Source organism: Alexandromys fortis, unplaced genomic scaffold, assembly GCF_014885135.2.
Source record: "Alexandromys fortis isolate MF-2015 unplaced genomic scaffold, M_Fortis_MF-2015_v1.1 scaffold_221, whole genome shotgun sequence".
Classification (NCBI taxonomy): domain Eukaryota; kingdom Metazoa; phylum Chordata; class Mammalia; order Rodentia; family Cricetidae; genus Alexandromys; species Alexandromys fortis.
The window spans coordinates 1,652,729-1,667,631 of NW_026068096.1; the positions used below are offsets into that span (position 1 = coordinate 1,652,729).

Consider the following 14,903-nt stretch of genomic DNA (forward strand, 5'->3'; position numbering starts at 1 on the left):
ATTTTTTTTTCTTTTTTACGTGCTAATATTAGACCTGTTTTTTGGTACCAACTGCACGAGACAATTTCGAATGATGCACATTTTTGACAACTCTCTGGCTGGACCTTCTCAAAGCGCTCAGGGACTAGTTATAATTTTCTTAGGTCAAAGGTTAATTTGGGAATTTTACCATCATTTGCTTTCACAGGAGCCCCTAAGGAGAACATCGCCCCCATGTCAGCTTGAAGCAATCTTAGAGGACGACGTCCCATCTCCCAACAGTTTGCCCTCAGGGTTCGGGACATCTTTTAGTGGTTGGTTTGGGGTTGAGGGGATGGGGAGATGTTTTATGGAATTAGGGGTATATTCTAAAAAAAAAAAAAAAAAGAGGGGGATTAACTGGTTTGATGGGATGATTGGTATTTGTGAGTTACTGTTTTTAGAAAATTGTATTGGTACTGTTTCCTGTATATTGATATATTGAATATTGAATGTGAGTGTTCCTACCTCTATTTTTGTATAAGAGTATGCTTATAACTTTGTCTATATTGTATTGATACATCTACCATATCACAATGTACATATCTACCTCTGATACTATTTATGTAATAACATTGTTTACATTTGATATGTAATGACATTGTTTACAGGTGAAGATCATTGTCTTCATATATTGCACAGTTGTTTATTCTCTTAGTCTTCAAGCTAGATAGGTATTGAGAATTATATGTTTGTCATGTTTATTTTTAGGTTAATCAGGTCTTCTAGATACATAGAGATTATATTTAGTATAGATAGTATAATCTTCAGGTTCTTTAAAGAGCTGTAGAAAATGGCCTTTAATCTAACCTAGAATTCTGTGCCAACGAGACACAATTACTCCTGGCAACACCACTCTACTCCAGAGAGAACGTTGAGCACCAAAGACACTCCACTGGGAGCTTGTCTTCTTGGCAGAACTGGCTTTTGGGTTAAGAAAAGCCCATACCTCAACTACTGACAAAGATATGAAACAGGATTGTCTTATCTTGCCAAGACAGGGTAGGATAATTCTAAGAAAGTTCCTTGCATTTGATAATGGTATGTTGAGTTCCAGGCCAGCCTGGGCTACACATTGAGACTCTATCTCCAAAGGGGAAAAATAAAGCAAAACAAAAATAAAAATACAAAACTGGTCCAGGCAGGTGGATCTCTGAGTTCCAGGCTAGCCTGATGTACAAAGGGAGTTCCAGGACAGCCAGGGCTATGCAGAGAAACCCTGTCTCAAAGAAAAAGGAAAAAAGAAAATCCTAATAAAATATTGTATTAAAATTTTAGTCCAGTGTCATGGGGCACACTTAGCCACCGTGTGGGTGCTGGGAATGAAACTCAGGACTTCTGGAAGAGCAGCCAGTGCACTTAACTGTGGAGCTGTCCCTCCAGCCATGAGGCACACTTTCAATTTCAGCACCTTAAGTGGGTCTCTAAATTTGGGGTGACTCAAAACTGCCTATAACTCCAGGTTGAAATTGGGGTGGATCTGAGTCCGTCTCCAGGTCACTCCCACATAGACAAGCTCTCTCAAGACACAGACACACAAATAATATTTTTTTCAAAAACCAACAAAAATTAAGTACATAAAAAGGTTTCATGGGGCTGGAAAGATAGCTCAGTGCGGTGGCTGCTCTTCCAGAAGACCCGGGTTTGGTTCCCAGCACGCAGTAGCAGCTCACAGCTGTGTGACTCCAGCCCCAGGGGTGCACACAGCTGGTCAGACACTCTGAAAAGAAAAGAAACAGCTGCATGGTAGTTCACGCATTTGTTTTCCACGACAGGGCTTCTCTGTAGCTTTGGAGCCTGTCCTGGAACTAGCTCTTATAGATCAGGCTGGCCTTGAACTCACAGAGATCCACCTGCCTCTGCCTCCCAAGTGCTGGGATTAAAGGCCTGCGCCACCACTGCCCGTAGTTCATGCCTTGGAGGGCAGAGTTTGAGGTCAGCCTCGTCTACAGAGTGAGTTCCAGAACAGCCAAGGCTACCCAGAGAAACCCTGTCTAAAAAAAAAGAAAGAAAGGAAGGAAGAAAGAAAGAAAGAAAGAAAGAAAGAAAGAAAGAAAGAAAGAAAGAAAGGAAAAGAAACAAAAAAAATGGAATCTCAAAAACAAAACAACAAAAATGACATCAAAGGTTCAGGGTCCAGGGTCCAGGATGTGACTCAGAGGTAGGTAGAGTCCCTAGAACTCCTGGGTTTTATCTCTAGCATCTCAATGTGAACAAATTAAATAGGTGTGGTGGCAGGACCAGCTCATGATCGTCCTCCACTACATTGAGAAGTAGCCTGGGCTATGTGGGATCCTTCCATGTGTAACTTGACACCCTGGGGCCTTTGTACATACCCCAGGCTTCACCCTGACACCCTGACTCTTCATGTGCCTCACTGAAGCTCAACTTCAGGCTTTCTGACCTTAGCAACAGCTTAAATAATGGGTGAGTGGTTGTCAGTGAATAACTCAGTAGCTAGACAAGTTTGTTACGCAGCCATAGCCATAGCTGACTAATACAAATCGAATAATATCCTCCTAGCTTAGGACCCTGGGTTCCGTTCTTGCCATGCATATCAGTGGACCCATTTGAGAAATGGGCAGGGGGATCCATTCACTCCCTTGCTTGAGATCACCACCTCGAGGTCCCTAACTTGAGTGGTAGAGTGGAAATTTGAATAGGAGATTCAGGGTGGCTCCCGGGTGCCACTGGATGCTGAGTTCCACGCACATCCCCCTCAAGTGTGGGAAGCTGAAGCACCATAGGAGAAGGCTGGATTGGCCGATGAGGGAGTCCACAGCCAGCCTCCTGCCCACGTTTTTGGGTGTGCGTGTGAGGGGGGGTCTCAGTCAGCTGATGTGAGTCTCTGTCTTGGTTTAGTCTCATCTCTAAGAGCAGGACTTTCTCCCCAAAGTCCCCCAGCACGACCCCTATGTGTTTCCACCTACCATCTCAGTCGCTGGGGCAGAGCCATGTTCACTGCCCTTCAAAAGCCTTCCCTGACCTTCATAGCTGATTTCTGTTGGCTTCTTTTGAGACAGGGTCTCTGGTAGCCTGGGCTGGTCTTGAACTTGTGATGTAGCTAAGGATGACCCTAAACTCTGCCTCCAATGCTTAGAGACAGACAGATGTTGTCCTCTTTTTTTTCCCTCTGTAGCTTTGGTGCCTGTCCTGGAACTAGCTCTTGTAGCCCAGGCTGGCCTCGAACTCACTAAGATCCACCTGCCTCTGCCTCCCGAGTGCTGGGATCAAAGGTGTGCGCCACCACCACCCAGCTCCTCCTTTCCTTTTTAGATCTACCTCCGTGGCCCAGGCTGACCTCAAACTTCTGGCTTCCTCCTTAAAAACAAACAAACTGGGCTGGAGAGATGGCTCAGTGGTTAAGAGCATTGCCTGCTCTTCCAAGGATCCTGAGTTTGGTTCCCAGCAACCACATGGTGGCTCACAACCATCTGTAATGAGGTCTGGCGCCCTCTTCTGGCCTTCAGGCATACAGACAGAATATTGTGTACATAATAAATAAATAGATAGATAGATAGATAGATAGATAGATAGATAGATAGATAGATAGATAAATACAGCAAACAAAGGCCTGTGGTGCCCTGTGCACCCAGGGCTTCCCCACAAGGGCCGGAACCAGCATGAAAAGCCAGCATATGAGATGACAACTGAGCACCTTTCATCCTAGTCCTGCCAGGCAGAGGCAGGTGGATCTGCAGATTCAAGGCCAGGCTAGCAAGGGCCACACAGTGAGACCTTGTGGTGAGGGGTGGGGGCTGGAGAGATTACCGACCTCCGTGAGCACCGGGCCTGCAGGAGGAGCACGACCATGATATAGCCTCGGGCAGGAAAGCTTTACCTGGAACATTGCCAGTGGACTGGGCTCTAGAAAGGCAGGTGGCCACCAGCTGAGTCTCGACTCTAGCGCTAGCTGGTCCCTCCTTAGAGCCTGCGCAAAGGACCCGCTGTATACAGTGCTGCTGGACTCCTAACCCAGGGCACAGAAGGGAACACATTTGCACATGGACACCAGACTCAGGGCTTACCTGAATCAGGCTAGTAATTACAGACCAGGCCACTTCCTCCAGCCATCCACTGTGTGCCCTGAATAACGATGATATTTGATCTATTTATTTTATTTGGTTTTCCTTATTTTGTTTTTGTTTTTCCAAGAACTCACTCTGTAGACCAGGCTGGTCTCTAACTCAGAGATCCGTCCGCCTCTGCCTCTTGAGTGTGGAATTAAAGGCGTGCACCACCACTGTCCAGTTTCAGTTTACCCACTTTTTACTATAAAGTCATCTCTATAAGGCTGGATAAATGGACCTAGGTTCCATCCCCAGCACCAAAACTACCACAATGTCTTCCTTATATAGAAACACAACACCCACGTGTTCATATAAAACTCCTCTGAGAGCTACATCGTTTGAAGGACAGTCATTGCAGCACAGACAGGCTGTGAACCTTACCTGGGTCACACAGCATTGTATGGAAGAGCTAAGATTCAAACCTTGAAGTTACAACTCCTGTTCTCGGCTCTGACCGCCATCCTTTCTGTATGTGAGTGGCAGGCACGCACCTGTGACCAGTTCCAGCCCCTCCCCTCAGACCTGCTGGGATTACAGACTGTACCCTAAGCCTTGTGGGGTACTCCTGAGCTGTTGGTGGCTGGAATCCACACCCTTCTCCAAATGCCCCTTAGGTCCCACCAGGATGGGGAGTGAGTCACCCTGTCCTGGAATCTCCCTTGGGCAGGGTGGTGACTCCCGGGTGAAGGTCCAGGAATCCCCAGAGCAGGTGAAATCACTGATTTAGGCTGGCATGGTGGCGCTGGTTAGCACCAGGGAGTGAGCTGGGGCTTCATCACCCCAGAGGCCCTAGGTTAGTGTCCAGGTGTCAGTAGTCTCTGTCCAGTTCTCTACTGAGGGTCCCAGCACAGGGCTTGGGGGCTGGCCTCAGAGCACCCACTGAACATGCCTGGGAAAAAGAAAAGCAAACTAGAGCCCACCCCCACTTTGTTTGTACCCCATCTTCTGTCCTTTGGACACTTGAGTTTTGACCCTGGCCAGCCTTCCTCCTGGGTGTCCTTAACTGCTCCCCCATGCTCTGTGCCCTCTGTGGTCGCCGGCCATTCGGGACCTGAGTATGAGGCCCTCAGTCCAGTCATGGCTTAGTATTGGACTGCCTGCTCGACATGAGGTGAGGGGAACCCTGAGTGGCATCCTCTCCCCCAGTGTGTTACCCACAGCTCCTATGGGTGCTGGTGGATAGAGTCTGAACTCGGGCTCCTTTCTCTTTTCTAGGTTTGGTCTGTCAATAGCTGAGCCGTGTGTGTGTGTGTGTGTGTGTGTGTGTGTGTGTGTGTGTGGTGTTGGCATGGTGTGTGTGGTGTGTGTATGAGTGCCTATGTGTGTATGTATGCATGTTGGCATGAGTGTATACATGAGTGTATATGTGGGTTGACGTGCAGGTATGTATGTGCACGTGTGTCCCCAGGCTCTCAGCCCCTCATTGGGGGGCTACGAGCATCAGCTCCACCTGTCAACTACATCCAGAGCTTGCTTTTTACATAATTTTTGGGGGTATGAGTATTTTGTCTACATGTCTGTCTTGCACCATGTGCACACAGTGGCAGAGGTAACCAGAAGAGGGCTTTGGATCCCCTGGGACTGGAGTTACAGATGGTTGTCAACTGGCATCTGGGTGCTGAAAGTGAACCTGGGTCCTCTGCAAGAGCAGCCACCCCCCCCTTTTTTTTTTTAAAGACCAGATCTCATTAAATTGCTTCAGCCGACTTTGAACTCACCATCTCCCTGCATGTCTCTGGAGTCCTGGGATAACAACACCGCACTATGGCACCATGCCTAGCTACTGACTTCTGCTCTGGGTATGTGCTGTACCCCTCTCCTGCTGCTCCCAGCCCTGGCCCTGCCCCTTGTCCGTATGCCCTCTTGCGACTGTTCCCCTTGTTCTTCAGCACTGTCACCTCAGGACCCACTCGGGACAAAGGGGAGGCGTGTGGATCAATGTCTTCAGTGGTTGTCCCAGGTGTCCCAGCCTCTCCCTGCAGAGGAGGAAGGCCAGGCTGGGTGGGTCTCAAACCCGTCAGGCAGGTTTGCTCTTCCCTGAAGACTTGGCACAGACCAGATCCCTTACAGGGGCCCAGCAGGATCTGGCTGTATGCCCTGGGGCCAAGAAGACAGGAGCCCTGGGTACTGCAACAGCGGCCTCTAGACATCTGGGGACACCAAGAAAGAAGATGGCGCAGGTGGGTGCTGCTGGAGGGCAGATGTCTGGGCTGGGTGATGCTGGCTGTGGGGAGGGGCAGTGTGTGGGTTTGTGGGTTTGTGTGTGTGTGTGGAGAGAGAGGCTGGGAGATGAGTGGGGGCAGGCATAGCTTCTGCAGCTGCTCCTGCCTCAGTGTCCCCTTCTGCGCCGAGGAAAGCCCTGATGGAGCTTGAGAAAGAGGGATGTGAGGGTGGCAAAGTGGAGAGGGAAGAGGTAGTGCCAGACTGAGGGCCCCACTAGGGGAAGTGGGTAGAGAAAACAGAAGTGGCCAGGGGGACTCTGAGAGGAGGAGAGGCTTTGGTGGCAGGCTGGGAACACTGGGACTTTCCAGAGTGTGGGGAAACAGGAAGTGAATCCCTGCTGGGCCAGGCGGGCCCACCTGCTGCTCAGTACCTGCCCAGGGCTGGGTCTCTGTCATCGGGAAGCTGGGGCTGGGGTGTGCTCCGGTAGAAGCTGAGGGCTCGGAATGTCTTAGCAATGGCTGGCAGGGTTTTCTGGTCTTTGCAACGTTGAAAGACTGGACAGAGCTGTTCAGAGAGAGTGGGTGCCTACCTAGAGGAGGCTTTAATCTCTAGAGTCCCAGCCCCTCCCCCAGGGACACAGAAAGCAGACTTGGTGCTCCATGCTTGTCACCCAGGACTTGGAAGGCAGTGGCAGGAGGGCCAGGACTTCAAGGTCATCTTTGGTTACTTTTTGAGTTTAGTGTTGACTGGTGTGCACGAGACCCTTCCCAAAACAAAACAAAACAAAACAAAACAGAAAAAAAATCAACAGAGCTGGACAGTGGTGGCGCACACCTTTAAGCCCAGCACTCTGGAGGTAGAGGCAGGCAGAGTTCTATTAAGAGTTCAAGGCCAGCCTGGACTGAGGTGTAAATTCTAGAACAGCTGGGGCTACACGGAGAAACCTTGTCTTGAAATCCCTCCCTCCAAAAAACCCCCAACACTTTGACAATGTAGTTGAACAACCTAGCAGTTAGCTAGGATTACTATCTTTCATTAGTTTAGGGATAGGAGAAGAGAGGCTTGGAGGAGCCACACGGCTGGCTTTCCTGGGTCACACAGCAAGTCTGTGGTACTGCATCTAAAACTGGGCCACGAACTTAGAGCCAGGCCCCTGTTGCTCTCTGAGGCTGACTCCCATGATTCCTCGGAAATCCCCAAATCTGACTAATTCCCTAGCCATCCCCAGCTTGGTGGATTCCTTCAGGCTGACAGGGTTGGGTACACCCTGGCCTGGGCAAGCTGCCCCCATTTGAGTCAAGATTACCCATAGTGACCTCGTGGCTTCCCATGGTGGACGTGGCAGTGGTCACTGCCATGCCTTTCCTTAGATGACCAGGGGCTAACTTCAGGACAGCCCTCTGCTTCCCTTTCTTGCCCTGGGAAAGGCAGGTGACACCAATCGCCATCTGAGAGGACGAAGCTGAGAGAGCTGGCTTCATGGGCTTGAGACCTGACCGGGACTCTTTGCTCTGTGTGTGTGCCTGTGGGTCAGAGGTTAACCTGTTCCTCAGAAACCGCCTGCGTTGTTTTCTCAGACGTGGTCCCTCACTGGCCTTGATGGCGCCAGCTAGGCTGGCTAGCTAGAGAGCTCCAGAAACCCTGCCTCCGCCGCCCCAGTGCGGAGCTTATGCTATGAACACACGCCAACACACCTGGGTCTTTCACATGGGCGCGGGCATCGACCTCGGGCCCTCACTTACCCACTGACCATCCCCAACCCACTCCACCAGGCCTTTGAACAGCTTTCTTTTTGTTTGTGTGACAAACTCTGCCTGTGGCCTGCTCCCTCAGGGCCTGTGTGAGGGTGTTTAGTCCTGGTTTTCTGTCCCCTAGGCAGGGCTTTCCTGGGGGCACAATAAAGAACCAGGTCCTCAGTGTTGTGTGCCTTTAATCCCAACATTTGGGAAGCAGAGGCGGGCAGAGTTCTGTGAGTTCAAGGCCAGCCTGGTCTACATTGGGAGTTCCAGGACAGCCAGGGCTACATAGAGAGAAAACAGCATTCACAGAGTTCATCAGATTATTTATTTATAAGCTAGTCTAGTCACACAGGAGGCTTCCGTGTGGTAGTCGCTCTGGGTCTGAATTCGCGATTTCAGCTGGGAAAGGGGATGGTGGCTGAACTGGCTTTTACCCCCACTGCCGTAGGTGTGTGCTGAGATGCTAGTGTGCACATGAGAAAGGATGGTGGGCTATGCTTTAACGCGAGCCCTTGTGAGGTGGAGGCTGAGTTTTAGGCCAGCCAAGGTTATAGTGAGACTTTAAGTCTACAAGGGCTTGTTCTAAATGGTTCTGAGGTAGCTGGAGATTGCTCGGGTGTAAGAGGCTGGTGGGGTCCGAGGTTGCGAGTGTGCCGGGCCAGGTAAGGGGAAACTGAGGCCCAGACTGTCCAGCGGGGTCAAGTTTGATCCTTGAGGTCTGAGCACGGTGAAGGGGTCCCGGTCCCTGCAGCACCCAAGCCCCGCCCCAGCCCCACGAAGTCCCGCCCCAAAGGCCGCGCCCCCTCGCAGGAGCGGAAGTGCGCGCCGCCGCCAAGATGGCGCCCAGAACCCGGAAGTGAGCGGTAGCGGCTGAGAGGCTCCGGGGAACTGAGGCGCCGCGGGCTTCGCGACCGGGTCTGAGGTGAGGCGCTGGCCCGAGACTCCGCTGTGACCCCCTCCGCGACTCCCACGCGACTCACGTGGACAGGCCCGGGTTCCGGGGTTCTCGCGGGCGTTCTGGGGCTGCAGGGCGGGGGCGAGCACGGAGGAGAGTGTGGCACCACGACCTCTGACCCTTCCCGCGACCCCCGACCCTGCCCCCAGTCGCGACCCTTGTCTCTCTCCGTGAAGTTTGACCCGGCCCCCCGCGTCGACCTCGGAGTCTGTCTGCCCCCCCCCCCCCCCCGTCCTGCCGCGACCCCTGACCCCGCCCCCGCCGTCATGCCCCTAGACCCGTCTCCGTAGGGACCTCTCACTGCCAGTTTGACCCTTCACCCCGGGAACCCTGAGTCCTTTAGCGACCCCCGTGGTGCGTCTTTGACATTGACCCCAATTTCTGTGACCCCCGTGCTTTGGGCGAACCCGCATTCCCGCTTCTGCCGATGAGAACCAACCTTCCGCGGGAATCTTGACCACTCCTGGCCTTGACCCTGGTCTTGGGTCTAGGGAGGTACCCCTTTCTCCTTCCTGCACCTCGAACCCCCTATAGTCTGCTTTGAACCTTGACCCCAACCTCTCGCTTACCCTCTGTCAACAACTGAACCTTAACTTCGCCTTGGGGCCCCCATTTTCCTAGTGAACTTTAACCTCACACTGGGGACCCCGTTCACCCAGTGAACCCAGGCCCTGCCCTCTGAGACCGGTTTCTTCCCTGGGAACCTCGACCACAGCCTCCCCGTGACTTCTGCCCTTGACTCCGGTCCTGGGAGTGAAACCCAGCCTCCACCTTGTGCTGCGATCCCTCGATCCCAGGCTCGCTCATGGCTTCTAACCTTTTCTTTCTGCTGTTTTCTATGGCCCGTGTTCTTTTGGACCCCTGGCTTTTTCTGGTGGATCTTTGACCCTGGAGTACCATTACCCCGCACGTGTTGGCCCCAGCCCTGGGGGTTCTCAGGACTCCTGGCTCTCTCTGTGTGGATGGCAGTCATCGCCGACCCTAGCCTCCCTCACGTTGTGCTGCTCTTGTTTGGGGGGGGGGAGGGCGGTGATAAAAGTAATGTCAAACAAGACTCCAGGGAGCTGAGGGATGAGAGTGGGTGTCACCACCCCAAGTACTGGAAGTGCACTGGAGGGACATGGCTGGACTAGTCTGGTGGTGAGGCAGGGACCTCAGGGTGTCTCCCTAGATGTCATGATTAACTCTCAAAAAAAAAAAAAGAAAGAAAGAAAGGCATGAGGCCTGAGTGTGTCAAGTGGCCGGGACATCCCCCGGCTCTGCTTCCCGGAATGCCTGTGAGTCCCGCCTGCTCGGGAGCGGCCTTTCCTGCCCTGGCTGTCTGGTGCCAACTACTGTACCCTGCGAGTGGCGAGTGAGCATGGTGCCTGGCCTTGGGGGTGGTATGATTGCTGGCAGTTTGGTGAGTGGTAAGTTTCCCAGTGTGGTGAGGGGCACAGAGCTGAGTCGGGAGCGCAGCAAACGTAGCCAGGAGGCTAGTGTGACTGGGACTGGCTACTCATAAAGCTCTGCCATGTGCTACAGGGGATATTTGAAGGGACAAGGCGCATAATTTAGTGGGTACAAAGTTGCCCCTAACTCAGAGGCCTGGTGGCCTGTTTCCCTCCCTCTGTGACTGACCCTGCTAGGGACCTGCTTCAGTGGCAAGTGGCTGGAATCTACCTGGGAGGCCAAGGTGGAACCCCTGTTCCCCCCATTCATCCTTCAGTGTCCTTGGGCCCAGCTGTGGATCTCTCCAGAGGCTGGCTCCTGGAGATGGGTGCTGAGGCCCTGCCAGCCCAGCCCTCCATGCCCCCAGCTGCTCCTGAAGCTTTCTGCTCTGCTCTGCTTTAGGGAGAAGCTGGGCACAGGTTGGAGTGAGCAGCCTGGCCCCACTAGCAGCTGCTTCTCTGAGCTCTGGAATATGGGCAATCTTGCGTGGAAGTGGGTGTAGGTGCGTAAGAGGGAAATTGAGGTGCTGAGAGCTTATACTCGCCCTGTGTATCGCTGCAGCTCACATGCCTGCCCATGCAACCCTGGCTTGATATGCCAGAGCCCCGCGAGCAGGGCCGACAGGAAACACTGACCCAGAGATAGAATAAAGAGGCAACTGTCCTTGCCCTCTCCAGGGACCTGGAAGGGTAAGACCGGCTGCTTTCCTGCTTGGGATGTTGTGATGTAATCTGAAATTGGGGCTGTAGGGAGTCTTGCGTGGGGGTAAAGGATGGTCCTCGTCTCCCATTGGCAACATGGCCCCTAGACTGGGTCTGTGTGCGATACTCTGGACTGCGCGAGAACTCGGTCAGATCTGTGCTGTGTGCATGTGTGCGTTTGCATGCCAGTGTCCCTCTCACTCACACGGGTTCACATGTGTGTGCTGTTCACTGTGCGCAGTCTGCAACTCTGTTCACATCTTCCATAACTAAGGGTCCTGTGGTAACACGAGGATGATGGAGGATATGTGTGGTCAGTATGGGACACAGCCGGAGGCCAAGGTCACCCAGGTCATCCTGGACTGTCCCCCTGCATACTCCCAGCTGGGGGGGTGCCCCCCTCAGGAGTGCCAAGTCTGCCCCCTGCAAGGACTGGGGTGAGGAACTGACTTTCTCCAGTACCACTGTGGACAGTGGCTGCCACCCTCTAGTTACCCTGCTTCATCCCTGGGAAAGGTGGGCACCGCTTTTGGTTGTGTCTCGGGATGATAGAGCCAGGACTCCAGCTGAGACTATTGTCTTTGTGTTGTGGGCACTTTGTGCTTAGGACAATGTGGAGGAACTTCAAGGACATGGTGTTCAGACCCCAGACACAGAAGGTCACACATGCCCTGTGGTGGGAAGTATCCAGGGCAGGAGAATCGAGCAACAGGAGGAGGGTTTGTAGGTCCTGGGGTAGGGAGGTGGGGATGGGGTGACTGCTTATGGGGACAGCTCTTCCTTTGAGCAAAGATCATAGAATGTTCCAGAGCTAGACAGAGGTGATGTTTGTGTGACTTAGGATATAGTGAGCCCTAGCACATCACAGACTCTGCCGAGGAACTGTTGCCCAAAGCAAGACCAGTTGTGTCCCCCAGAAACCCATGGGTGTGACTGCAGGCTTTGGAATGGGTCTGGTTCCTTGCCAGTTCACATCAGGGACACCAGAGAATGGCTGGGAACCTTGTCCTGGGCCCCTTGGAGGAGGGCAGGCACAGTGACCCGTATGGCCGCAGCTCAGCTCTGTCTTTAGAGGGCAGCTTCCAGGAGCCAGACACAGATGCCATGGTGGGGACCCGTGTGCCAATACTGGTGTGTATTGCTCCCAGTAGTGGGCCCGTGTGCTCCATCCACACCTGCATTGTCAAAGGGACAGGGAGGGTGCCCCTGGCCTATGAAGAGCAGCCCATCGGGCCCAGGCCATGTGCTGAGGGTCTAGGGACAGCAGAGAGATCCTCTGTGCTGGGGAAGATTGGCTGGGCCACCGTGTGCCCAGCCTGAGCAGAGTGGAGATGGACAGTAGGTCAAACAGCACTCGCAGGTGGCTTCGGGTCTGCCCTGGCTTGTGTCCTGCAGACTTGTGGTGCCCACATCCACACGCTGCTGCTCTGAGAGAAGCAGACTTGGAGGTCCCTCGTCAAGATAGCCTGGGCCAGGCCCAGTGCAAACCCAGCACAGACTGAAACTGAAAGGGGCAGTGGCTGGGATGGGCCAAGGTCCTGCTTCATTTCAAAAGTGACAGCGCTGATCCTAGAGGAAGGCTAGTCATTCGCCTTTCCCGGAAGTCTCCCCACCCACGGGGGTCAAAGGCCACAGACATAAGACATGAGGGTCCTAGAAGGGCAGCAGATCTAGGTCTTTATGGTGGTGATTCACTGTGACAAGGGTGGGGTGACTGTCCCAGGCGTGCCAGCGGGTTAGAGAACAGCAGCTACCCACCCCAACTGCTCCCTCTCTATTTCTGCAGCCTAGGGTGGCCTCGTGAACATCAGGTAAACCAAGGCAAGCCTGGACTCTCTGGGCAGTGGTTTGGGTTCTGGGTCCTGGGGATGGGTACTGTGGGAGTCCAGTGTGCCTGGTGGGGACTGGGAGGGGGGTTAAGAGCAGCTGGAATGTTTTGGGTTGGGCCAGTGTATCCCAAGTGCTGTGAATTGGGGTATCTGAGCTCCTATGTCCTGGCCATTGGGGTTTGTGTCTGAGCCTGGCTAGAGGCCAGCTGAGAAAACCTGTTGATGTCGCCTGGGAACAGACGGCCTCTTAGATTCTGAAGCTCGGTCTTCTGAGACCTAGTTAGGAGTCTCAGGGATGGCATTAGGGGTGTCCCAGAGTTGAGTTGACATTTTTATTCTGGATTTGTGGGAACTTGACAGCACCCAGCATTAGGGGTTGGGTGTGACATCCTGTGTCGCCCACTCTAGATAGTCAGGGGCTGCCACCGCAAACTCTGATCCAAGTCTTCTCCAGAAAAACCAGCCTGGCTGGATACCCAGGGCCACATTCCTTTCTCCTGCCCCCTCCTGCCATGCCTGGGCCTCCCCAGTGTGCCCTGCCTACCTGTTCCTCCACTGGAGGGCAGGGCTGGCTGTTGAGCTCCTGAGAAGCTGTGGGGCTCCAGATACCCCAGCATCTGTCACTGTGCTTGTGAATCCCTGCTGGTCATTCTAAAGTTTCAATTTTGGGGCGTGTGGCTGGTCTTGGGTGGAGTTGGGATCTCAGGTCTGGCCTAGATAACCTAGAATAATCAGCCCTGGGGGCATGCTCTCTTTCATGGTCAGGATCCTAGCTCTGAGGTTTTGGTAAGAGTCCTGGGTGAGAGACTGCAGGTCAGTGGTTAGAGCACTAACTACACACACACACACACACACACACACACACACACACACACACACACACCCTGGGTTCCATTTCCGGCACCATATAAACCTGGTATGTGGTATACACTCTAGAGTTCTACTAAGTTCAGGGCCACAGTCTTCCTTGGTGTGTCTGAGTGGCCATGGTGTTCCTGGGTCTTCACAGGCCTCTCTTCCACTTACTACAGGCAAGTGAGTTGACTCTGGGCAAGTCTGAGACCCCCAAGTTGGGACAAACTGGCTTCCCTGCTGGCTGTGGAATTGGGGACAGCAGGAGTCCTCTGGGTTCCAATCCTACCTACTGACAGCATTGACAAGGAGGCCCCGCCTTGTAGTGCTGGACTTACAGAGAGAAAATGGTGTGCCTGAGCTGCTGCAGTGTCAGTCCAGCCCCTGTCACTAGTGGGAGCATAGGGCCTCACTCACACAGACACCATCTGCTCCTGTCCCTGCAGCCCATGCCTAAGCCACAGCCAGCCCCATTTTCTTCTGGACATTGAGTGACCACCACTGGGGATGAGGTTGTTGTTGCTGACATTGAGGCTGGACCAAAGGGACCCAAGGACAGTGGTAGTCACCGGGACATCACTGGCCCAGTGACAGCCAACCCCAGCCGCCATTCGGGATCTCCAAGGATCACTGAGCTTGAGGTGGGGATGACAGCAAGTGTGGGATGGAAGAGACCCCTCTATGGTGACCATGTCTTTACAAAGGACTAGGAAGATGGGTAGTGGGTGGCGGGAGGGTTGGCTTAACATCTGCTCAAGCTGATCTGGGATCAGACGAGACGATAGTCTCTCAAAGTCCACACTTAAGCACAAGACCCTCGTGGACTTTCCCAGATAGAGACACCCGTTTGGAAGCCAGCCCAGAAGGCTGTCTGCGTGTGCAACATGGGTAGAGGATTAAAGCAACAGATGAGCAGTAGAGCTCATCACCAGAGCCAGTGTCCTTCCTCCAGCTCTCTCCACGGCAGTGAGACTGCACCCGAAGTGGCCAGAGCTGGGGCCCTGCAGACCCAGGCTGAGGCACTCTCGTGCCTCTGGGATGGGCAGCTGTAGAACTAGATGATATGGAGGGCTGTATACCCAAAGCCAGGTACTGGGGCAGTTCCTGAGGCTGTGACCCATTGACCTGTTGGTGTACCAGCATGT

The 14,903-nt window shown here is 53.3% G+C and overlaps 1 protein-coding gene across 8 annotated transcripts in view; it reads left to right on the forward strand.

Moving 5' to 3' along the window:
• The first annotated feature begins 6,157 nt into the window (after window positions 1-6,157).
• Window positions 6,158-14,903, forward strand: part of Sbno2 (strawberry notch homolog 2) — a 44,955-nt gene continuing 36,209 nt past the window's right edge. For 3 of the 8 annotated variants that reach the window (XM_050123366.1, XM_050123362.1, XM_050123365.1), the window contains exon 1: window positions 8,822-8,912. The gene's annotated coding sequence lies outside the window, so the exon portion shown is untranslated. Of the gene's footprint in view, window positions 6,269-8,787; window positions 8,913-14,903 lie in introns of those variants that run through there. The other 5 variants (XM_050123364.1, XM_050123363.1, XM_050123369.1 and 2 more) reach the window with 5 other exon arrangements.